A 25,525-nucleotide genomic window follows, 5' to 3' on the forward strand; every position below is an offset into this window, starting at 1 on the left:
CTTTTCAATTTTCCTTGGCATGAAATTTATTCGCTGGTTTGAAGTTACATAATGGAACCATGTTGAACCTAGGTTTCACCCAAGTATGCAGGTGAAGTTCAGCTTGGACCCAAGAAGGCCATGACCTAGTTTGAATTGAAAACATTGATAGAAGTAGGGGTGATAAAGCAAAAGGAGCTGAGCTTTCCTTGTTTTGGCACAATACAACCTCCAACTCGAGCCTAGGCTCACTTGAGCATGAGCTCAGGCCAGCTCATTTGGAAGAGATAACATTATTTTTGATGAAGTATGGTAAAGAAAAACAATTGAACTTCCTGCTTCTAGTGTACAAGTATGCACACCAACAAATTCGTTTACACGTTGTTATTATATATCTAAAAGAATATTTATTACTTATATTTACAAGTTTACTCAAGCTTAATTGTTAAAGCACAGCCTCACCGCCCGTGTTTTGAGTGATCTTTTCTTATTGTTTAAATGTTCTAAAGTTTATTCATTCTTTGTGATGTAATGATCAACGGCCCACATATATTTCATCATTTCCATGGCGTCATGGAATGTTTGGCAGAACATGAATGCAAACTACATGCTTTTTGTGGCCATGAAAATGGTTGTTTTAGTCTGTGGTTCAGCCTGCACAGGAAAGTAGAGAGAGAGAGAGACAATCGGCTGGGGCGGCACTCTATTGCTCGACCTCCAAGCCCTAATCTTCATATGTATAAAGCAGGTATACAACTATCCTTGTAATATCAGAGATATTACAAGGATGTCATTAATGAGTAATATACAGCATGTGTTTTCAATTAACATATCCAGATCCATACACAAACTATATTTTAACACCCTCCCTCAAGTTGTACGTGATTTTGGAGCATGTACAACTTGCTCTTCAATAGCCAAAATTGACGTCCTGTTAACCCCTTGGTAAACAAGTCTGCCACTTGATCTTCTGTTCGAACATGACGTAGTTCTATCTCCTTCATCTCGACTTTCTGTCGTATGAAATGTTGATCAATCTCAATGTGCTTCGTTCTGCTATGCTGGATAGGATTACATGCAATGTTTATTGCACTTTGATTGTCACATAAAAGAAATGATCGAATAATTGTCTCCCCAAGATCACTCAATAAGTGTCTAATCCATGTGGTTTCTGTCGTGCCTGCAGCCATCGATCTGTATTCAGCCTCTGTACTCGATCATGCCACTGCCTTTTGTTTTCTGTTGCTCCAGGACACTAAATTGTGTCCAATATATACACAATATCCAGAGACAGATCGTCTCTCATCTGGATCCCCTGACCAATCTGCGTCTGTATAAGTTTGCGTATGGATCTGGATCCAGATCCATACGCATGGTATGTTAATTGAAAACACATGTATATTACTCATTAATGGCATCCTTGTAATATCTCTGATATTACAAAGATAGTTGTATATCTGCTTTATACATATGAAGATTAGGGCTTTGAGGTCGAGCAAATAGAGTGCCGCCCCAGCCGATTGTCTCTCTCTCTCTCTACTTTCCTGTGCAGGCTGAACCATAGACTACGAAGTCTCATATGGTATCAGAGCTCAGGGTTGTGAAATCCTGTTAGAGGCCTGTTCAACGAGATTTGTAAAACCAGGTTTTGGCTCGTCTTCCCCTTTCTCATTCTTTCCTTTATTGAAACTCGTCCCCTTATTGAAACTCGTCTCCTACCCTTATTGAAACTCGTCATCCCTATTGAAACTCGACTCTTCAATCTGTCTATTGCAACTCCCAATCTGTTACAACTCCCAATCTCAAACAGGCTCTTCAATCTTCCCTTTTCTCATTCTCTCCTTTATTGAAACTCGTTGCCCTATTGAAATTCGGCTCTTCAATCTGTCCATTGCAACTCCCAATCTCAAATTTTTTTTTTATTCTCCTCTCTGACTGCAGCCATAAACCTCTTAACGTCTGTCAGTTTTAATAAAATTGCAACTCGTCTCCCCATATGTCACTTATTGCAACTCTCTTTTGTTTTCCACTTTTAACGTGTCAGTTTTTTTTTTATTCATTCTTTGATTCCAGAAATTCTTTGATTCCAGAATTTTTTTTCCTTTATTGCTATTTAGTGTCCTCTGTGCAACGCCTACAGGCAGATTGTAACTGTTTACAATCTCGATTCTGTTTTTTTTTAAAAAAAGGTTATTTTCAGATATCGGTCGCACAGGTACATGTCTTGTTGAAGTTCTCTTGATTGATTAAGTGATCTCAAGCCTGTTTGTTTCTTCCATTCATTTTGTTTGCTTATTCATTGTCCCATTGATATGGATTACTCATCGTCATCCGGTCCCTCTGCAAATTTCTTGAGTCAGCTCGTTACAGAAAAACTTACTCATTCTAATTTTTTGACTTGGAAGAGGCAAATCCTTCCTTTTATACAGAGTCAGGATCTCGATGAACATCTGGATGGTTTAGTTCCTATACCACCATGACTTATTTTGCAGGAAACCAAGGATGAGAAGGGTGACACAATTACCATCTCTATTAAGAATCCAGAGTATACAGCTTGGAGGAAGCGGGATCAGTCTTTGGTTGCTTATATTACATCAACAATCTCTCAAGAAGTGTTGGTTACTCTTTCAGATGATTGCACTGCGGCGGATCTGTGGAGTAAGTTGTCCCAGACATATTCTCAGATATCAGAAGCCCGAGTTATATACTTAAAAAATGAATTTCAAAGTTTGAAGAAAGGCTCCATGACAGTCATGGAATACATAGGCCGCTTGAAGAGTATTACTGATCAATTGGCGGTTATTGGAAGTGCTATTGCAGATAAAGATAAAGTTCAACAACTTCTCAATGGATTGGGCCCTGATTTTGACATGCTTACCACAATTTTATCATGCCTTCCACAGTTGCCCACTTTTGACGATCTTCAAGCGAAACTTCTCCATCATGAGATGATTATGAAACAAAGGGCAGAAGGAAATGAATCAACTCGTCCTCATTCAGTTTTGGCCATGGACACTTTTGTAGGTTTTAAACGAGGGAATGGAGGGCATCAAGGAGGCAGAGGCCGTGGATGTTTTGGGCAGGGAGGACGTGGTATCTTGCCTACACCTAATATTTCAGGGGTTTTTAGTACAGGGAATCAGAGGAGAGTGCTCACTTGTTTCTTATGTAACAAAAGAGGACATGTAAAAGCTGATTGTTGGTTTAATCTACAGAACAGAGGAAAAATAAACAAAATTGAGAATAAATCAGCTACCACTGTGGACACAAAAGTGCCATCTGCAGATGTGCAACAACTTTTGTTATCAGCATTGTCACAGATGACGATCAAGCAAAATGAACAAGGCGAATGGTGTGTTGATTCAGGTGCCGCCACACATGTTGCGGGTAAGTTATCTCACTTATTGCCTTATTTTGCAAAAGGTAGTATAGTTACGAGAGATGGAACTTATCACTCCATTAGTCATACTGGCAGTGCACATATCCCTATGTCAAAGTCTTCACTTCACTTGTCCAATGTACTTCTTGCTCCCAATATTAAAAAGAACATTGTTTTTGTAGCTAAACTTGTTGACGATATGAATTCTTTCGTTGAATTTACTCCCTCTTTTGTTTATGTTAAGGATCTACGAACGAAGGAGACGTTCTCTAAGGGAGAGCGACAAGGAAACATGTATGTCTTCAAGGAGATTTCTTCAGTGTCTTCGTCTTCAGTCCCAGTTCTCCAGTTGAAGTCGTCCAAGCATTCTTCAGTGTCTTCACCTTCAGAGTCTTTGTTTTTCCCTTCATTGGAAGTTTTTAATTCATCTCATTGTAATAAGTCAGATATTTGGCATAGTCGTTTGGGACATTGTAGTCGGGGTTTCGTTGAAAATCTTGTATCTGATCGTCTCCTTCCAGAGTCTAGTTTATGTTCATTTTTTGGTAATGATAATAAATGTTCTTCATGCGAACTCTGCAAAAGTCATGTTCTTCCTTTTCATATTATAAATAAAAAAGTTTCAAAGCCATTTGAGATTATTTGTTCTGATGTTTGGGGACCCGCACCTATTCCTTCTCTTTCTGGCAGTCGTTACTATGTTATCTTTATTGATTCTTATTCCCGTTATACTTGGATATATTTCTTAAAACACAAGCATGAAGTTTTTCAAATATTTCGGGAATTCCATTCGATGGTCAAAACAAAGTTTGCTTGTGATATTATGCATTTACAATGTGATGGTGGAGGAGAGTATTCATCGAACGAGTTTATTGCCTTTCTTCGAAATAAAGGAATAAGTCGACAGGTTTTTTGCCCTCATACTCCTCAACAAAATGGGGTTGCAGAGAGGAAATACAGGCATATTGTCGAGAGCGCGATGAGCATGTTACATGATAGCAATGTGCCCGTTAGTCTCTGGACAGAAGTTTTTCACACATTTGTTCATATCATAAATCGTCTTCCTATGGCACTTTTGGATCGGAAATCTCCCTATTATACTTTATTCGAGCAAAATCCCTCTTACGATAAGCTGCGTGTTTTTGGTTGTGTATGTTATGTACATGTTGATTCATCTCTGCGAAATACGTTTCAGGACAAAGCTGTCAAGTGCAGATTTGTTGGGTATGCAGATGAATACAAAGGTTATCGATGCTATGATCCTACTACAAAACGTATTAGGACCTCCAGGCCCTAATCTTCATATGTATAAAGCAGGTATACAACTATCCTTGTAATATCAGAGATATTACAAGGATGCCATTAATGAGTAATATACAACGTGTTTTCAATTAACATACCATGCGTATGGATCTGGATCCAGATCCATACGCAAAATATATTTTAACAATTTTTCATGTGGAAGTGTTATTTCCAAACAGTTTTTGATCAATGTTATCAGTATCGGTGCATATTGGTCAATACGTATCGGCCTTTAAAAAATCGGCTGATTCATCAAGACCGATTCTCTCTGAATCAGTCTTGCTGAATCATCCCCTTTTCCTTGGCCCTTGCGGCCCTGGTCCTTTCACTCTTGAGTTTCTGCCTTTCGCTCGCCCATTTCGGTTTTGAGTTTCTTCACCGGTTCGCCCTTTCAGTTCCCAGGAAGTGGCGCTCGCCAACCCTACCGGCTACCCCTCCTGTGCCGTCGATGCCGATTCGTCGAGTTTCCACCTTTCGCCCAGTTTTGAGTTTCACCCTTTCGGTTCTGTCGCGGCGGCCCTCCCAAGTTCAGCTATCCCTCCTCTGCCGCTGATTTAGGCCGATTCGCTGCCATGGTCATCGATCATAGATAACCCTCTCTCTCTCTCCTCTTCATGCTGAGCTTCATATAAAAATTGCTTACTTTTGTATTTGTTTTAGTTATATTGATTTTTTATTTTTTCTGATTTTTATTTTTTTTCATAATTTTCTTGATTTTTTAATATTTTTTCATTTTTATTAAAAATTCATTTCTAATAAACCCATACCATTCGAATACAGGTCTGATACGTGTATTTTATGAGAAAAACTATAACATTGGTTTTGATCATCTTCCAAACAATAGCAGACTTTGAGGCAGATGAAATGATATACAGTTGAAATCTCTGCTAGCAAATCTTGTACTCAGCTTTCGCTCTCCACACGAAAAATCTTGCAAGATTGCCTTTTGGAAAATATATTGAGAAAATTCCTTATGTTTATAATAAAAAATGAAGGAAAGAATCAACCCAAGTATTGGAAATTTTTAGAAATTTAAAAAGATTGAAGTACAAAAAAATGAATACAAATATAGTGCGCGGAATAGGTTACAAACAAAAACACGTTTTGGTTGGTTATCCTGCTAATTGTCATGATTGATGTGGGAAAACGGTCCGATTATCCTTGTGTACCATGAAAGTCTGTTATTAACCATGTGTCATCATATTGACTGAAAAAGTGGTACCCTTAGGGTATGTTTGATCGCCTGTCCAGGGTTGCACGAAAACAGGACATTGGCTATGTTTGTTTTGTTTCAAGTTCAACAAATGTCCTTTGTTTGATGGGAGAAAAAAAAAACCCTAATCAATAGAAAAAAAAACTTAATGAATAACAGAGAAGAGAACCCTAATCAATAAAATCAAACAAAAACCTATTATATGAAAATCAAACAAAAGCCCCTAATCTAAAAAAACCTTTACATATGAAACCCTAAAAAAGCCCTAAAAAGAAATTTGATTCAAACCCAAAATAAAAGAAGAAAGAAAAGGGAACCCTCGTCGGCGGCCTCATCCTCGGTGGCATTGCCGGCCTCTCGACGGCTGCCTCATTCCCGGCGTCGGTGACACCCTGACTGCCAAGGAGAGAGAGAGTGAGAGTTGGAGGACCCTTACCCTCAAAAAAAAAAAAAAATTTAAACGTGTTTCCCGCATCCTGTTCTTTTTGTAACAGGGAGAAGGGTGTCACAAAAAGAACAGGTTTTTAAGGATGCAGCGGACGCTGTTCCGAGCGTCTACCACATCTAACGTTTTTTAAAATCACCGTCCCCTGCATCCATTTCGGGCAGGAACAGTGATTCAAATATACCTAGGTCTGCAGCTACTTAAAGGTTCACACTGGCGGTCCATCGCAGGGCTTGATAGATGGTCAGTGCAAAAAACGTAAATGCTAAAATGCACTTTGTGCGCGTTTTAGCAGCAGTAGGCTTTTTCACATTTTTTTTTAACTGTTCATCATGCCCTGCCATGGACGGCCAGCGCAATTGCACAGTAGGTCTAGATAAGAGATAAGAGTAAGGCCATCTCTCGAGTCTTGGACCTCTCAATATTTCTCATAACCATTATTTCCGATGAAAAGCTACCCTTGAACCTTCATGTTAGGTCACTGTCCTACAGATATTTAACTCAACCAGTGAGTGGACCCCAGGTTAGCCCCCACTGTAGTTAGTCGGTCTAACTGGGTTTTTTTTTCGTTATTGTGGAAGACCCAGAATGATTTTCTTTGTTGGTTCTTGTCGCCGACCCCAATTGTTTTGGGATGAAGGCTTAGTTGTAGTTGTTGTTGTTGTTGTTTTTATGACAAGAAACCTTGGCCCATAACCAGGTCATATAATGAGCTCGTCTCCCTTGCAAAGTAAACCCCGGGTAAGGTCATCGACACCCTGAGCCCATCAGTTAAAGGCACCTGCACACCAGGTGGGTGTGGAACCTGGGACGAAAGGACTCCCCCATACACTGTCAATGTTTTTGAATAAGATGAATATATACATAGTGCATGAGTTTAGTTGAATTTTTTCACTTCAATCAACAAACACATTATTGCATATTGAGAAAGCTCCACAAAACTACATGTTAAATATGAACGAGGATCCCTTTCATGTTTTTAAGTTTTAACTCCCAAAAACTAGTCTCTCTCTCTCTCTCTTTCTCTCTCTCTCTTTCTCTTGGGTGTGTGTGTGATGGGTACAAAGTCTTATTTCATGATCGATAAAGACACTAATATCACTGTCACAAACTTGAAGACTTTCGTCCTCGTGGGAGGGGAATTAATTCGAGCAGATCAGATATTCAGTCATTGTTTTTACTTTTTACCCCATTAGCTCATTCTTTCTCTTTTATGTATGTTGATATTTTCTATTCCAAAGTGAGAAAGAAAAACAAAAAGGTTGGGGGGCGACAAAGCATAAACCGCAAGTCAAAAGCCCCCTCTCAATTGAGAGAAACAAAACCAAAAGCTGCTTATCTTGTCTGCATCGCCAGAGAGCACCAATGAGGCAACTGGTTTTCTCTTCCATGGCATGCTTCTGCATTCCCCACAGCAGCAGCAGAAGCTCCACCTTCACCACACGATTCGTCAACCACACTGAAAGGCCCATAGATCTGCAGATAAGGGTAGGATCCATACTGAAGAAGTCCTACACCGTTCAGCCGGGCAACTCCAAGAAGCTAGGGAGCAAGCACATTTACAAAACTTTCTTGCCCAAGTATGGAGAAACCAACACCATGAATTTCCACTGCAATGAGATCTTCCAACCATACGTTTGGATTCATGACAGTGGAGATTTCTCCAGGATGGTGAAGCAGCAGTATGTAAGCCTTGAAGACATGAAGGACCACTCTGAGATCAGGATCTGCAGAAACCATGTGAAAGGATGCATCCAAGTTCACAAGAAACCCAGAGTGGACTGTTAGAAATCAATGGTTCTATAGATCAGGATCTGCAGAAACCATGGAAAGGAAGCATCTTGGCCCATAAGAAGCGCAAGTTGGTTCCCCTAAAAAAGTAGTGTGTGTGTGTGTGTGTGTGTGTCATCTTTGATCAGTTGATGCTAAGTCAAGAGCATATGGTGACAGAGCTTGTAGATTATTTCATCTTCATGTTATTTTTTGGTGTGATCAGCACATATGCTTTTCCTTGATGTTCTTATCTAGTTGGCTTATTGCTTGTGAACTGAGATAAATAATATGTTCAAGTTTGTCAGAAGCAAAGCGACTTGTTTTTTTTTTTGGATAATCTTAGGGAAAAAACCCCATCACCAGCGGCACATTAGCTGACCTTTGGTTGGTAAAACCCCTAAGGTCCCCCCTTGCCCACCGAGGAGTACACCCAAGGGACGTCACCCGTGGGTTTTGAACTTGTGACAGTCCTATCAACTTGATGACATTCACAAGCCACCCCTACCAGATGATCTGAGCTCTTGGGCTCGTGCAAAGAAGGATTTCCAATGTACACTGGCTATCAATCTGACATGTCAAGATTTGGGCGATCCTCTGAATCTAAGCCAACCAAATCCCTCAATCCCGTGAACCCTTATAAGCCTAAGGAATTACTACAGTTGTCTCTACTAAGTCCAATGCGTAGAGGACACCAAAAGGTCCTACTGAGCTCGTAGATTAAAAACCAGACGAGTCAACCTCGTGGGTTGCCTGGGCATAGTTGAGCGGACCACCAAGTCAAGTTCACAATAAGGCTATACCTGCATTTGGTGCTGAAATGCCAAACCCTGGATATCCCAAATCCAGGATTTGAAAGCACTGGTATTTGCCAAGTACCCACCACTGTTTGGGAATAATGTTCCGCAACCAGCTGGAGTTGGCATTTCCTTGCCAACTACATGCTACCAAACAGAAATCTGGGATTAAAAAGGAACTAGAAGGGGAGACGACAAGGGTTTTCCACCTTGGAGTCTCCAACTATCACCTCTAAAAGGTAGTAACCAGATATGGAGATGGAATGGATTTGAGGATACCAAATCCCATCCCAACTCCAGGGATTTGTCATATCCAAGCCCTCTAACAGTGGCAGGCATTGAAAGTCGGTGAGCCAACTCAAACCCCTACCTACGACAAGCCCCCTAACAAAACCTGATTTACTTCACAAATTATAATGACCAATTTTGTGTAACCAGGTCGTGTTGGGCAATTTCATCATCCCCATCCTAGGATATGATCAGATTACTTTCACTCCCTAGAGCAGTATTGATGTAGGCCAGGCCTATAGGGGACATGGAGCTTCCTGTACACCCACCCACATGTTTTTCCTTATCCTATCCTCACCGAGAACTGGGTCACTTAATAGGCCCGCCTCCTTGCGAGGTAAACTCCACACCCAAGCCCTTACAGAACCCATCAGTTAAAGGCACCTATACACCCAGTGGGAGTCAAACCTAGGACAAAGGAGTCAGCACCATATCCCCAGGCCCGCTGCCACTGGGGCGATGCACGCACCCACCCACATTAAGCAACCAAACGCCATACATGGAGACACAATGTCACTCATGAAGCATGACATCGTCACATTCCTTACCAGATCCAACTTAGCCAAATAAATCAGACCTGCTGTATGCCCAAGACCGGATCGCAAATCATGCATCATGAAGTTTCTGTCAGAAACAATGAACCACAATCCATGTTAAAGACGGACAGACACTCACTCCACCTGTCAGCGGGTTGGTGGTGCATGTTCTTGCACAGTTGCAAACATAATTCCAGTTGAACAAAACGGGCCTGTTACCCCTATGGTAAAAAAAACAAGGTAAGTTCGTGTTTAATGTGGGAGCTCGACCCATGTGTGTTGCTCCCTTTCGAGGTCATATGCTGGTCCACCTTATTGGATATAGGAACTCAACCGATCCTCCCATGGCCTCTGTAGGGCCAAGCTAATGAGTAATACCAATTTCCAATTATGCAACCCCGAAATTAAAGGCATGAAATACGCTACTGTAAATCCAAAACCAGTGTTGTTTTAATGGGCCAACAAGATGGAGCTAGTTCTGAGAATGTAAAAGTTGATAGAAAAAAGATAAAAGGCATTGTGGAGGAGGGTTATGATGTATCTTTACAAGGCAGCACAATATGGAAAGGATTTGATTTCCGGAGATAGTAAGATGGTCAAGATGATATTTCATGTTACCATAAAGGCAGTAACATGGCCATCAAAACCTGTCCTATTCAAGGTCTATAAGATGACAAAAAAAGACTGTATTTAGCATTACTTTGAAATTGACGATCAGTTATTTACATTTTGACCAAGTAAAGAAACACAAGAACTTAAATGAGCAATGCTCCATCGATCGAGAGAATTACCATGAGATCCAAAAAATGACAGGGAAAACAACATCAGACCCGAAAAAAAATAAAAGGCAAAACGAATTGGATTACTTTGTTTATTGTAATCATGAAGAACTCTTGGATCAATCTGCCAATGTAAGAGGCAAAAGGCACAGACCCTTGCTCTGCAACAATCGGATGGCTGCTGGCATGTCATCCTCCATCAAGTCGTTAATCATATCCTCAATGGCATTACTATGCTGAGGTTCCGTCAACAGGAAGTGACCATAGCCCTGCTGTATTCAGCAAACAAAGTAGCTATGATTATAATACCTGATAAAATCAAAACGAATTGTCCAAAAAAAAAAATACACAATCAAAACAAAAAAGTTCTTGCAAAACAAATCCACCATTGATAAAAAAATTTATCCACTTTATGAAGAATCAAAATCACCAAAGTTCATGGTACAAACTACCGGCTCCAGAATCAGTGCATCAAACTGATTTGCCTAGTGTATACCTTTACAGTTCTAATATCTAAGTGGTATATAATCGGCTAATCAGCTATCAACCTGACTGACACAGATCAAACTCAATCAAGTTGAAAATAAGTTTGACAGAGTTTCACAGGTCAGGTCAGGCCTAACATAAACATGAGGTTGTAGTTGATTGAGTTTGAAGGTGAGCTAATGGACATTCAAACACACGACTGGTTGATTAAGTATCACAAAACCGAGTGATTAAACTTGTTTTGGATTTCTTGAGACAACTTGTTCAGTCTTAGGACTAGTAAGAAAGACCAGAAAAGATGGACCATGAATAGCAAAAAGAAGGCCAAGAAAACTCCAAAAATGTGAGAAAAACATTACAAAATTAATATGAATGGGAGAAACATAAAATTTTCTGATTACTTAGGTCGCAATCATTTCACTGGAAACAGAAATTCCTGCAAGTTAGCAGCATGCACACCTCAAGATACACAAGAGAATCCCCATCAAATTCACTGACCAACCTATTTTGGCTCAAAACCTGCAAGATCATAGTGCACATGCAATCAGAAAAAAGTATTAAGCACCAAGCGTATAACTTAGAAAAGACGAGATGGGTGCAACTCTTTGTGTGCATGCATCCCAATGACCAAACTACACAAGACAACAAGAATGACAAAGAATAGCAAAAAAAAAGATGCAAGCGCCTTATCAGACATTAATCATAAAGAATTTTAAAGACATGGACATCAAGTTTTTATGTTTTTCGTTTCAATTACAGAAGAGCAGTTAGATAAACATGGTAGGATGTCCGTCTGGGCACACTATCCATGCTCATACAAATTTAAAACAACATAATAAGAAAAAAGGTATGAAAATTTTGTAAAAGCCACACAAAAAAAGGTTTACAACATTTTTAAAGAGTGCAACCAGTATTGGACAAACAAACTACTTATGCACTTTTGTTACCTGACAAGTTCAAAAAATTACATGAATTAGTATACCATGTCATCTTAAAAGAAACCAAGCTATACCAAGTCATCTTGCATGCAGAACTCCATGAAAAAAAGTTTGCATGTTGTACTTCAGACAATTGTGCTTTTCAGACTTTTGGCAAGGGACACAAGTGTTAAGCAGAGAGAAAAAGAAACCCACCTTCACCTGAAGCTGCAAAAGCTTGACATACTCAATGATGTCATCTAGCTCATTTATTTTATTGCCCTAACATAATCCATTAATAAGTGGAAGTTAGCATACACTTCACATCAAGAAACAAATAATAGAGAGGAACAAATAAATCAAGACAAGAAGAAACCTGGTTCACAGAAAAAGAATATGGTCAATAGCATGTGAACTTCCATCAAAAGTTTCAGTTTCCTCATTAAATTCATTAATAGAAACAGTCACGGTTGAAATAAAGATAAAAGTAGGATTACCTACATCATCTTTTTAAATGAATCAATTAGATGTTTGATTATGCCATGCCATAAGTTGGAATAAAAAAAATTGAAGTATCTAATTATGCTCTACCAGGACTAACGACCCCTAAGACATTCAAGTGCAAAGCACTGGAATAAGGTGAAAGCTCTCTCTATCTCTCTTGCAAGTTTTGCTTGTTTGTTCCAACTCCACAGATGTGCCTGGCATCATTCATTTAGTAGGAAACACACTTTCGATCGAGTTTTTTTTATGTAAAACATCATTTTTTTAATTGCCACATTTCAAGCATCGTAAACAATTGATTTTTGAAGCTGTTGAAATACCTGTTTACACATCACAACCACACAATCCAATCCATGTTTCCTACTGAACAAGCCATGTTTCGGCTCATCACGAGCAAATTCAAACATGGCTGCACAAGGATCTCAAGAGACAAAGATGAACCTGTTCAAGGCAAAGTTTATAGTTCTAAACAAAAATTAAAACGAAGGCATGAAATTTGCAACCATAGTCCATTTTGAAATTCAAAGGCACTTCCATTCTCCTGATAATAGCTAATATCCACTTTTTTTGCAGTTTTCTTCAGCATTTAACCACTAGTGATCGTTCTTCATTCCCATTAAGTCTGCTATTTTGCAAAACGGATACAATGGTAAGGATCTAGTTTGACATGATCTGTAATTGATTTGAGGCATTTGGAATTTGATAATCACTTTCAAACTCCGCCTGTGTATAACTGTTTAGTTATACACTGCCGGTCCCAAGCCCGGATAAAGGAGGAGGGTTGCGGTAGGCCTGTGACAGCCAGCATAAAAACTTTGTCATACCCTATGAAAATGAACCAATATGAGAATTTCGTTGGGGCGTTCCCTACTGAGCGACGCGCTGTCCTCTCTAGGCCCGGAGGCAGTGATAAATGGGCAAGGGTTGCTAGGTCGTCGCCCAGAAGCGACGCATCACACCGGCGCCCGGGTGTGGTGTCAAATAGGCAAGGGTTCCCTCACTTTGTTGGACGGGTGGGGGTAAAGAAGTTAGTCCAAGACCATAAAATTAGGTTAGCCACTTGGAACATAGGGTCTTTAACTGGTAAGTTGGTAGAGTTAGTAGATGTTATGTGTAGGAGAAAGATTGATATTTTATGTCTTCAAGAGACCAAATGGGTAGGTGAGAAAGCTAAAGTGATAGAACCTTGGGGATATAAGATTTGGTATACAGGAATAAATAAGAATAGGAATGGAGTAGGGATTGTTATGAGTCGTCAGTTTATAGATAATGTAGTTGAGGTCCGTAGGAAGGGTGATAGAATTTTACTTATTAAATTAGTATTAGGTACGGATATTATTAATATTATTAGTGTTTATGCACCTCAAGTAGGTTTAGATGATTCCATTAAGCATCAATTTTGGGAAGATTTAGATGGAGTAGTACAAGGGATATCTTATGGAGAAAAGCTTTTCATCGGCAGTGACCTTAATGGACATGTAGGCATTAGTAGGGCTGGATTTGAGAGTATCCATGGAGGCTATGGTATAGGAGAAAGAAATGAAATTGGAGAAAGGATTTTAGATTTTTGTTTGTCCTATGATATGATCTTAGCAAACACTTGGTTTAGGAAGAGGGAGTCTCACCTAGTAACATTTAAAAGTGGGGTTAATACGAGTCAGATAGATTTTTTCCTACTTAGAAAGAGAGATAGGGGTTGTTGCATCAATTGTAAGGTTATACCGGGAGAAAGTGTAGCTACACAACATAGAGTCTTAATTTTAGATCTTAGAATTAGACAATGCCGCAAAAGGGATAGACATAGGATAGATCCTAGAATTAAGTGGTGGGCACTGAAAGGAGCTAAACAAGGAATGTTTGTAGAGCAGGTAGTTAAGGAAGCTGATTGGTGTCTCGAGGAAGATTCAGAATCAATGTGGAATAAGATAGCAGGTGGCATGAGAAAAGTGGCTAAGGAGGTATTTGGTGAGTCTAAAGGCGGTGCACCACTAGGTAAGGATACATCATGGTGGAACGAGGATGTCAAATTAGCTATTAAGGTTAAAAGAGAGTGTTATAGAAATCTAAGTAAGAGTCGTGATAATGAGAATTTGGAGAAGTATATGATAGCAAAGAAGGAAGCTAAAAAAGTTGTTCGAAACGCGAGGGCTAAGGTATACAAGGAGGTTTATGACAAGTTGGATACCAAAGAAGGCGAGAAGGATATTTATAGGCTTGCAAAGACGAGAGATAGAAAATCGAAGGATTTGGGTATGGTTAGATGTATCAAAGATGAAACGCAAAGGATTTTAGTCAAAGATGAGGAGATTAAGGAGAGATGGAAAGATTGTTTTGATAAGCTATTTAATGATAGTCATGCTCAAGATCTTGGAGACTTCTCCATTCTTTTTCATGAGATAAATCGTGACTTCATGCGCAAGATTCAAAAGAAAGAAATTGCAGAGGCTTTGAAGAAAATGAAATCAAGCAGGGCAGTTGGCCCAGATGGTATACCTATTGAGGCTTGGAAATGCTTGGGAGAGAAAGGTTTAGAATGGTTGACAAATCTTTTTAACTTGATTTGGCGAACAAATAAGATGTCTAATGAGTGGAGGAAGAGTACTTTGGTGCCTTTATATAAGAATAAGGGTGATATACAAGATTGCACAAACTATCGTGGTATAAAACCCATGAGTCATACTATGAAACTTTGGGAGAGGGTGATTGAGTCTAGGTTGAGGAAGGTTGTCATGATATCGGAGAATCAATTCGGTTTTATGCCTGGAAGATCAACTATGGAAGCTATACATCTTCTTAGACAACTTATTGAAAGATATAGGGAGAGGAACAAAGATTTGCGTATGGTTTTTATTGATTTAGAAAAGGCATACGATAGAGTACCTAGGGACGTTCTCTGGTGGACAATGATGAAGAAAGGTGTTTCTCTCAAGTACATTAGTATAATTAAAGATATGTACGAAGGAGTAGTAACCAATGTCCGCACTTGTGGAGGGGTGACAACCAATTTTCCGATAACGGTTGGGTTACATCAAGGATCTGCTTTAAGCCCTTTCCTATTTGCGATAGTGATGGATGAGCTTACGAGATCAATTCAAGAAAATGTACCGTGGTGTATGTTGTTTGCTGATGATATTGTTTTGATTGATGAGTCTAGAGCTGGGGTTAATGCTAAGTTAGAATTATGGAGACAGACATTGGAAGCTAGAGGTTTTAAGTTGAGTAAGAGTAAGACTGAATATATGGAATGTCGGTTTAGTAAGCAACGAAGTAGTGATGGGAGTGTAGTGAAGCTTGGTGAGCAAGAAATACCGGTGAATGATTATTTCAAATATTTGGGATCCATCATTCAAAAGTATGGAGAAATTGATGGAGATGTAAATCATAGGATAAAGGTTGGGTAGATGAAATGGAAAAGTGCAACTGGAATGTTGTGCGATCGTAAAATGCCATTGCGGTTGAAGGAAAAGTTTTATAGGACGACTATTAGACCCGCTTTACTATATGGTACGGAATGTTGGGCTGCCAAGAGACATCATATTCAAAAAATGAGTGTAGCTGAGATGCGTATGCTTAGATGGATGTGTGGAAATAGTGTTGCATCCATTGAAAATAAGATGCGAGAGAATCGTTTACGGTGGTTTGGACATATTCGGCGAAGGCCTAATGATGCTCCAGTTAGAAGGTTGGAGAAATGGGAAAATATATTAGTTAAAAGAGGTCGGGGTAGGCCTAGGAAGACTTGGATGGAGATGATAGGAAAGGATATGAATGCTTTGAACCTCACCAAGGACATGGCATTGGATAGAAATGATTGGAGGAAAAGGATTCATGTGGAAGACCCAAAATGAATTTCTTTTTTGGTTCATATCGCTGACCCCAATTGTTTTGGGATGAAGGCGTAGTTGTTGTTGTTGTTGTGGAATTTGATAATCACTTTCACAGGTCATGCCGTCTCGCCACATAAAATGTCAAACTGCCATTTTGGCCATAGCCACAAACATGAGATTCCAGTTAAATAGCAATCTTCTGAAGCATTTTATGATGGACACTATGCATGGCCCTATGAGGTTGCTCCATTTCTTGTAGAAGACAACCAATCAGTTTTCCTAAATTATGTTTCTACCTTTTTCCTGCAATTTCTCTTGAGGTATCCATTACGCCCTCCAATTGAGTGCAAATATTTAATATCATGAACTTTATTTTAGCCATTCACAAATTTAAAAAGTGAATGAAAACCAATGGGAACACAAAGTGATGAGGCCAGAAAAACAAGATACCACGCTTTGAAAGAAGAACTAGCAACTAAAACATATTTCTTCAAAATTAGTCCACAAACAAAATGTGGGTGTCTGATTTCCTCCTCTTCCTAGGGTTTAGGAACATTGGGCTTTGAATCCAGGACCCAACGTGATTCGAATATCACATCTAGTAAAATTGGATCCATATTACTATTTCTTGAAAAGCATTTTTTAACATCATTTTTATGTGTCCTAAACATTTCTCTCAAAATAACGAGCTTTTTCCACTGGCCTTCTAAAAAACAAACTTCTTTTCCTTTGGTTTTCAAAAGTTTTATGTCGGAAAAGAAACTGCCTTTTACATGGAGCTTTGCTGACCTCCTGCATCCCCTAGGTCCAAGAGGTAATGGCAACCATCAAACCGTCTCAACTGGCAGCAAAAAATGGTAAAGCTCATTTTTCAGACACAAAAAGACATTAAGCAATCATTTTCCTCGTGCTAGTAGATGATGTTCCGGGTAGAAAACAAGCTCCTGCCCTTCTCCCCTTTCCGTGAGTTGTCTGTTACAAAGGTATGTATCATGTACGTGCTGTTAGGATAAACATTACCATAATCATATGAAAATGGACCACAATTATTGGCAATAATAGTGAATGAGAAGACAAACAGAATGGACACCAATATCTTTTAGCAGCATAATATCATAAAAGTTGGAACCACTTATATGCCATAACTCCTCAATTCCAACAGACACGGATTCAAAGTAATTTTAATCACAAGATATTGATGCCTACACTACAATGTGCTTCATTGTGTTCCTAAGCATCAGGATCATAAAAGGAAATTAAACATATATCAACAGAGAGAAGTGCAGCATAAAGCTGATGCAATATCAATTCAATCACAACTCAGTCAAATAGATTTCACTTTATGACCCAGGAAATGGACCACCTTGGCAGACCGCTAAATCTAGGACTCTATGGACTGGTAACCATCATCAATCAAGCTTGTTAAAGAAAACTTTAAGTGAGGGTTTGGTGATCTTCACCATATGACTCAGGATCACTGATGGACTTTGAGCTATGACAAAATTGAAAACAACTAGAGAAGGCTTAACTATAGATGGGGATCAGGTGCTTAATTGGAAGCAGAGTTCCCCATGCTAACCACTCATATCAAATAGAATACACATCTGTATAAGCTACGACACAGCATGCACTTAATGGACACAACTAGGATATAGAACATCAATCTAACATATAGAACGTTACCTTTTTGGAATTAGGAACAAGGTCATGCATTGCTTTCAATACTCTTGTAACTCTTTCCCTGCGCATCTGTCATGATTAAGCACAAAAATTAGGGAAATTCAACTGGCAACAACTTTTGGAAAAAATATGTAACCTCACATGGTGTATAAGTGAATGGTTCTCCAAAATACCAAAGACTGGTAATATGATTGTGATAAAGTTCAAACATCAAAGCAACCATAAGCACTACTGGATGAGATATAGAGGTAGTTTAACTTTTAAACAAATCAACCATGGAGCACTAAATGGAATCTGTGCACAAGTTCACTCTTACTCGCTCATCTAAACAGCGTTGGTTATTAGTTTGACCTTTTCGTGCCCTCGTGCATCTCGCATGTGCACCTGATGAGGTGTTTGGGGCAGTTGGAAGAGGACCAAAAGTGATAGGCTCCTTTCCTTTGTGTTTCCATGTAGGAAGACCCTAAAAAGGGGAATTACATAATTATATGAGATTTTCTGAACTGACCATTGAATATCAAGGGTTAATGAAAATATGACACAAGGGTTACTGTTTCATTTCACAATCAATCCACAATATGGCACTAAGCATGCCAATTTTTAGATAAATAATAATTCAATATCACCATTATGTTTTTCGTAAAAGTACTCTTACCATCAGAGCATCGGCATCAATATCCCCCACTAACTGTATATTATCAGGACAAGTGATCACACTTTTCCCAGCTGAGCTGTTGTTCACAAGGTATGCATCCTTTGCTGTCACCTCCTCCATAATTGTTGAATCAAATAGTGTGGCACTATGGCCACCTAACATAGGTATGGTATCTTCTATTGAAGTCATAGGAAAATTGTTATCTCTTGGGTCCCCAAGTGACTTTTGGTTTGAGGAAGCTACACTAACAGGATTTAGCTTGGTACAGCATAATGGATTAACTATTGGGTTATCCACATGGCCACACAATTGTCTCAGGAATGGATCTTCATACTTAATAACTTGCATGGTTTCCGGAAGATTAGCCCAAGTTGTCTCTTCCAATCTACATAAAGGTTGCTGCTGATGAACCGGAGAGAAAAAAAGGGGTTGAGCTCCAGGATGGCTTTCATTCATTCCATCATTTAGGTTAAACATTTCCCTTGTAGCATTTTTGTTTTGGTGCTTCATTGTATTATTTAAACTTAACCTTCTTGGAGATAAAGATCTGAGTTTCTGTGAAGTATCATCATATTTCCACCAGATGTTGTATGAAGAAGACTTCTCTGAATGCTTAGAATTGTCAATATCCGCATAACTCGGAATATCACCCTGAGTGGTTGAAGTGCTGCCTGTGTCTGGATGCGCCATTTTGCAATTGTATATATCAGATTTGAGCTATGTGCACTGAGTTTCTGGTCTGCTGGTTTACATCAATTTTGCAATTCTGTACATCAGATTTGTTTCAAGGCTTCTGAACTTAAGCAGATAACCAACATATTGTGCAATTATAACAAGTAGATGTTCTTGAGAGAAGAACAATGAATAGAAACTAGCTCATGATTTCATTCTCAAGCTAAGGATCCAAGGTCATGAAAATTTGATAACCGAACACTACAAACAGCTTATCCTTGAAGAAGCAAATAAATCAAGGACTGAATACCTTTTTTTTAAACCCATAGTTGTGGGTTCGTGTGAGGGATATATATATATATATATATATCACAGTGAAACAAATAATTAGTAAGAATTCAGCTAGAACAAGTTATAAAAATTCATGGGAAACTAGATCCTTGATTAAAAAGAAAAAAAAAGAAGAATAGCGTGCATTGATCAAGGAATGAAGCAGAATATGCATAGTACTGATTCTTCTCACAGGGCAACCATACAAGACAAGTTCAAATAGATCATCATTTAACAATTCTGGAATTTGGAAACGGTGGAACAGTTACTTAAATCAAATCAAGGACAGGAAAAAAAGAGTGGCCAAAATTACAAAAAAAAACACCTAGATTGCACGGAAGATTATGCATTAGAAAATAAAAAAAGAAATAAATAATAGTAAACAGTACATTACTAGGACCCCTGATACACATGCTAAATATGAGAATAGACAAGAAAGAAAAATATGCATCCCCACACCCCAACACCATATATTTAATCCCTTCTCCCACAAAGAAACTTTCAGCACCAACCGCATAAGTGACTTCATCAATTACTTGTTGATCAAAAGAATGAGTTAGGATTTCCTATCTCATAGATATAATAAAATTGTATGTAAACATACACACAGGAGGCAGTGCACAATTCTTAAATGACCAAGGAATGTAGCTAGTTTAGCTCATCAAAGAGGAAAAGGAATACGAGCACTAAGTCACACCATGTGCTGCAATTCCATAAGACCATCAACGTCCATGAATGGCCAAAATGTAAAGCTACAAGCACTGACAGGAACTAGGAAGCAACCATTCTTTTCGTTTTCGCTTAACCATGAATCAGCATTCTTTATGAATCGTAACCGATTCAAATATTTGAATTACGTTTTTCGTTAACATTATGCCACAGATTATCTTTATTGAACTTGATCACTAAGAAATAAACAGAACCCAGATACGGCATGAAATACTAAATGTTCATACAACGCAGAGTAGGCATTAACATACATTGCCATCACAGTTCGATACACGAATCTGTTTAGAAGATCATGCGAACATCAAAGTTAAGAACTGAGCAACATAAAACATAAGCATTTGTCTTCCAGTTCCAACTTTAAATAGATAAAGCAACTTGGTACTTCAAGAATACAGGAGCGTTCGATCACAATACGCAAAACTTCATCGCAGAAACTACTTTGTACAAAACAAAATGAATTCCACCAAAGTACCAAAAGATTTTGTTACGCATGATTGCATGAACGGCCAAATAACCATAGTGCTGCAACATGCATTTTCACATTTCCATGGCACGAATAGTGAGAAAAACATCAGAACTGACAATGGGGTTTAAAAAAAAAAAAGAATGCAAACGAAAAAGGCTACTGTAACTCAAGGTAGTGAAATTCCTTCTTACTTCAAGTGAAATTCTTTCTTACTTCAAGAAAGAAAGATCCGAAAGTTATCATAATCCATCCCATGGAAGTAAAGAGTAATTCGAGGAGTTCAACCGTTAATTTAACCGAGTATCAACATTAGCAATGTAATTAACGCTACCAACATAATCTAAACTGTTTTAAACGTACTAAGAAATTGAGAAAAACAAAGAAGTGAGACAGAAAATAAAAGAACCACCATAGATTTTTCCTTCTAGCTTCGTTGATCATCAATGGAAGTAATAAACAGATAATCATAGAAAGGAAAAATGAGAGTCGCCAGAGATTAACCTCCCCCTTATTTTTTTTTATGTTTTTTTTTTCACCCGAGGGAGTGAAAGAGGAAGCAAAGCCGCTTTTGGGTCCACCGCCTTAATTAGGGCTTTTTTATATTGCGATCCATTAAAGAGAGACATGAACCTCGTCGAAAATTACGGGAATGTCATTTGACTGGGGAAGTTGACTGGCTGATTTACTGGGGAACACAGTGACAAACGTTTTTTCGGCAAAATCTCGTTTGTCAAAAACTCACGAGAAATTGAATTTTTTTCATACATCTCACGTTTTTTACGAAAAAATTTCGGCAATAAAAAAATAAATTAAAATATAAAAAAATATTTTAATAAAAAATATTAAAAAATAAAAATACATGGTTTTTTCATGATAAATAGCTGTTTAAAACATAAATATCGCATTTAAATCATGGTATTTATGTTTTTATCATAAATTTCATGATATTTTGAAAATCTCGAGAGAAATTGTCATTTTAAACTTTTAAGCAATTTCTCACGATATTATAGCAAGATTTTCATAAATCTGCAATATTTGTTACAGTTGGGGAATGTCCACTGCCTTAATTTGGGTTTTTTCTTTTTATCATTTTAGGGCACGTTTGGAAGCTTGAAGAGTAAAAGGAAATTATCTTAATAGAAGTACAAATTTTGTTTGTTAAGCGTCATAATAATAATAATAACATAAAGAAGCTTTCCCTAAATGAGAAGTGCACCTCCCAAATTTTTTTTGGCACTTCCCAACACGTTTTGGAAGAGCCATGTTTTATGCTTTTGAAATGTGCTTCGGAGAAGCGCGCTTCTCCATACCCTATTGTGCTTTCGATAACTCTTGTTTTATCGGGTATGGTCAGAGTTGGTTCATGTAGTTTTTATCGGGTTCAGATATGATTTTTCTTATAGTAGACCCAGTTAGACCTAGGTCCAGACCCAATACCATACCAAAAAATCTGATTCAATTCTGATTTCACCTGGGTCCAAACCAAACATGACCCGTTGACAACCTAAAGGGAACTAATCAGTAGGGACAAGTGTGTTACATTTTTTTTTTCGACGAAGAAAGTTGGGGTTAGGCAGACCCCTACCGGTTTATTGAAATAAAATTATATACAGAACCAATTACAAGGGGGAGTCCAGTCTGGACTCATATCAGACCTTAGACGATTTGAATAATCGACCTCTGGCAATGCAGCAGAAGAAGGATCATTTGCTTTGGCATCTGAAGCCCCATTCTCCAGTTGGACCTCCCACCGAGGAGGAAAGATTGCACCCTGTGAACGTCATTGTTGGATACACTCACATCGGCTCATCTTGTTTCTAGTACCTTGCTCTGCAGAGACGTTCTTCACCTTCTTGTCAAAAACACCGACTTTGTAGCCTCAGTGGAGGGAGGAGGGAGCTAAAAAAACCTTTCTGGGAGTTGGAATCCGCCCCAGAAGGAGATATGGTTTTCCTTCCTGGCTGTGAAAGTGAACCCCTGATAGTCATACACAATTCTGGATGTGCATTCTCTGGTTGTTGGACCTTACGGCTTGGCAGAGCAAGAGTCGTGGGAGGGAGTCTGACTCCATAACTGACAGCCTGAAAGGCATATAACTATACTCAATGTGTCTTGGAGGGTTGCCTTTTGAGAATCCAGCAAGTAAGGTCCACTCAAAGGGGGACCATCATTTCGCGAAGCAGGTTATATGTTACCCCCCCCCCCCGAACAGGGCATCTCATGCTCGGGTGTCCCAAAAAGCACCACGTATTTAAGCATGTGCGTCTCGTATCCCTATGTTTGTCAGCATTAATTACCGTTGGAGTTTGATGCGATTGCAAAGACTTAAGTACCCTCTCCTCCATTGGTGCAAAAAAAATGATGATTCTAGAAAAGGAGTGGTTGTAAAGACTTAAGTGCCCCGAAGATGATTATTTAAGACCCACTTTCTACACTGCAGGATTATCCGAGAAAGAAATCTTCCTTAGAGGAGGTCATGAACATCAACCCTCTCACTCTCTCTCTCCCTTCTCTTTCTGCTTCTGTGCACATTCAGCAGAAGATCCTACATTGCTCCATCAAGCACCGACTGACCTGCATATTGACTGTTGTGGAGCCTGATTCAGAGTTTTTACCCTTACAAAAGGAGGGTTTGAGGGCTCCTCCCAGCGTGGGTAGCATCATTCAACTAAATGAGTTGTGGATCCTGATTCAGAGTTTTTACCATTACAGGAGAGGGGTCTGAGGCTCCTCCCAGCATAGGTAGCATCATTCAACTTGAAGAGTTATGGAGCTTGATTCAGAGTTTTTACCCTTACAGAAGAGGAGTCTGAGGGCTCCTCCCAGCGTGGGTAGCATCGTTCAACTTGATGAGTTGTGGAGCCTGATTCATAGTTTTTGCCCATACAGGAGGGGGTTTGGGGGCTCCTCCCAGCGTGGGTAGCACCATTCAGCTTGATGAGTTGTGGAGCCTAATTTAGAGTTTTTGCCCTTACAGGAGGGGGGTCCGAGGGCTCCTCCCCGGCGCGGGTCCTTGTATAATTTTTTGTTGGAAGACCGGATAACACTATAAATCGTTGTGGGGCTTGTTGGAGACCCGAAAACACTAGAAATCGTTGTAGGAAGGCCCGACAATACTACAAATCGTTGTTGGAAGGCCGGATAACACTATAAATCATTGTTGGGCTCGTTGAGGACCCGAAAGCACTACAAATCGTTGTAGGAAGGCCCGACAATACTACAAATCATTGTTGCAAGATCGAATAACACTATAAATCATTGTGGGGCTCGTTGAAGACCTGACAACACTAAAAATCGTTGTAGCAGAGTCATTGAAAAAATCGTGGGAAAGAAACAGAAAAATAAAAATAAAAAAATCGTGGGAAGGGGTGTTACGAAAACCTCGAGCAAGAAACAACCGAAGAAAACATGAGCCCCACGATTAAACAAACCACTTTATTGTTCTTTTTTTATAGTTAAAAGAGAGAAAAAAAATAAAAAAAATTATACAAGGCCCCAAAAATTTTGATCCGGGGGACGCGGCCCCCCCTGGACCCCCGTCCGCTGACCGCGCAGCGGGACCCGCGCTGGGGGGGGGAGCCCTCGGACCCCCCTCCTGTAAGGGCAAAAAACTCTAAATCAGGCTTCACAACTCATCAAGTTGAATAATGCTACCCACGCTGGGAGGAGACCCCAAACCCCCTCCTGTAAGGGCAAAAACTATGAATCAGGCTCCACAACTCATCAAGTTGAACGATGTTATAGTCAATGTGCAGGTCAATCAGTGTTTGATGGAGCAATGTAGGATCGTCTGTTGGATGTGCACATAAGTAGAAAGAGAAGGGAGAGAGAGTGAGAGGGTTGATGTTCATGGCCTTCTCCAGGGGGAACTCTTTGCCTCCCTTGATTTCTTCTCTAGAGAGAGAGAGAGGGTTTTACAGTGTTTTACAGAGAAGGAAGAAGAAGATAACAATGAAAAGTTCAAACAGACATTTTTGATGACTCAGGTTTGTTTCGCCGGATGACCATCGGATCGCTGACTGACCATCGGATCGTCGGCTCACCATCGTTTCGCCGGATCACCATCGACGAAACGATTAAGGTTCGTTTCGCTGTGTAGACTTTGAAGAGTCAACATCATCCTAGACTTTCTGGATGGAGGACATGTTTGTCCTTTTTTTGAACCATTTGTTTTTTCTTTTTTGAATGAAGGGCATTTTTGTCATTTTCTCAAACCATCGTTTTATGAGAAGAATAGCAAGAAAGGTTACTTAAGTCTTTGCAACCACACCAGACTCCAATGCTAAGTGATGTCAACATACACGGGAATACGAGCCCCATGTGCTTGTATACATGGTACTCATTCAGACCCCCGAATATAGACATGGGATTCAGTGAATCATCGGGGGAGAACATACACTACCCTCCCATCATTTTGTCATGACGCTATGCTGAGATCTCCTCATGCAAGGAGTAACCATGTTGCACCACTTTTGCTTTTAGAGAAGAAACAATCTGGCCCAAGATCGAATCGCTGGTGGAGATGTCGACCTTCCTAGACAGTGAGAAGCATCATGTTGTGCTTCTCCTTTGGACCGGGAGGTGGGGCCAGGGTTACAAGGGGGTTTACACTCCATCACATTGCCTTCTGCGTGTATGTAACATCCTTTCTCAAAAGCAAGTACCAACTTTTTGGAGACGGTTCGACGTGGCAGCTGGATAGACCTGCTGGCCTTGCTTCACATATTTGTCTGGCTTAGTGCAACTCGTGGCCCTTGTTTGTAGAGCGCTT

Source organism: Nuphar pumila, chromosome 5, assembly GCF_984573655.1.
Source record: "Nuphar pumila chromosome 5, dmNupPumi1.hap1.1, whole genome shotgun sequence".
Classification (NCBI taxonomy): Eukaryota; Viridiplantae; Streptophyta; class Magnoliopsida; order Nymphaeales; family Nymphaeaceae; genus Nuphar; species Nuphar pumila.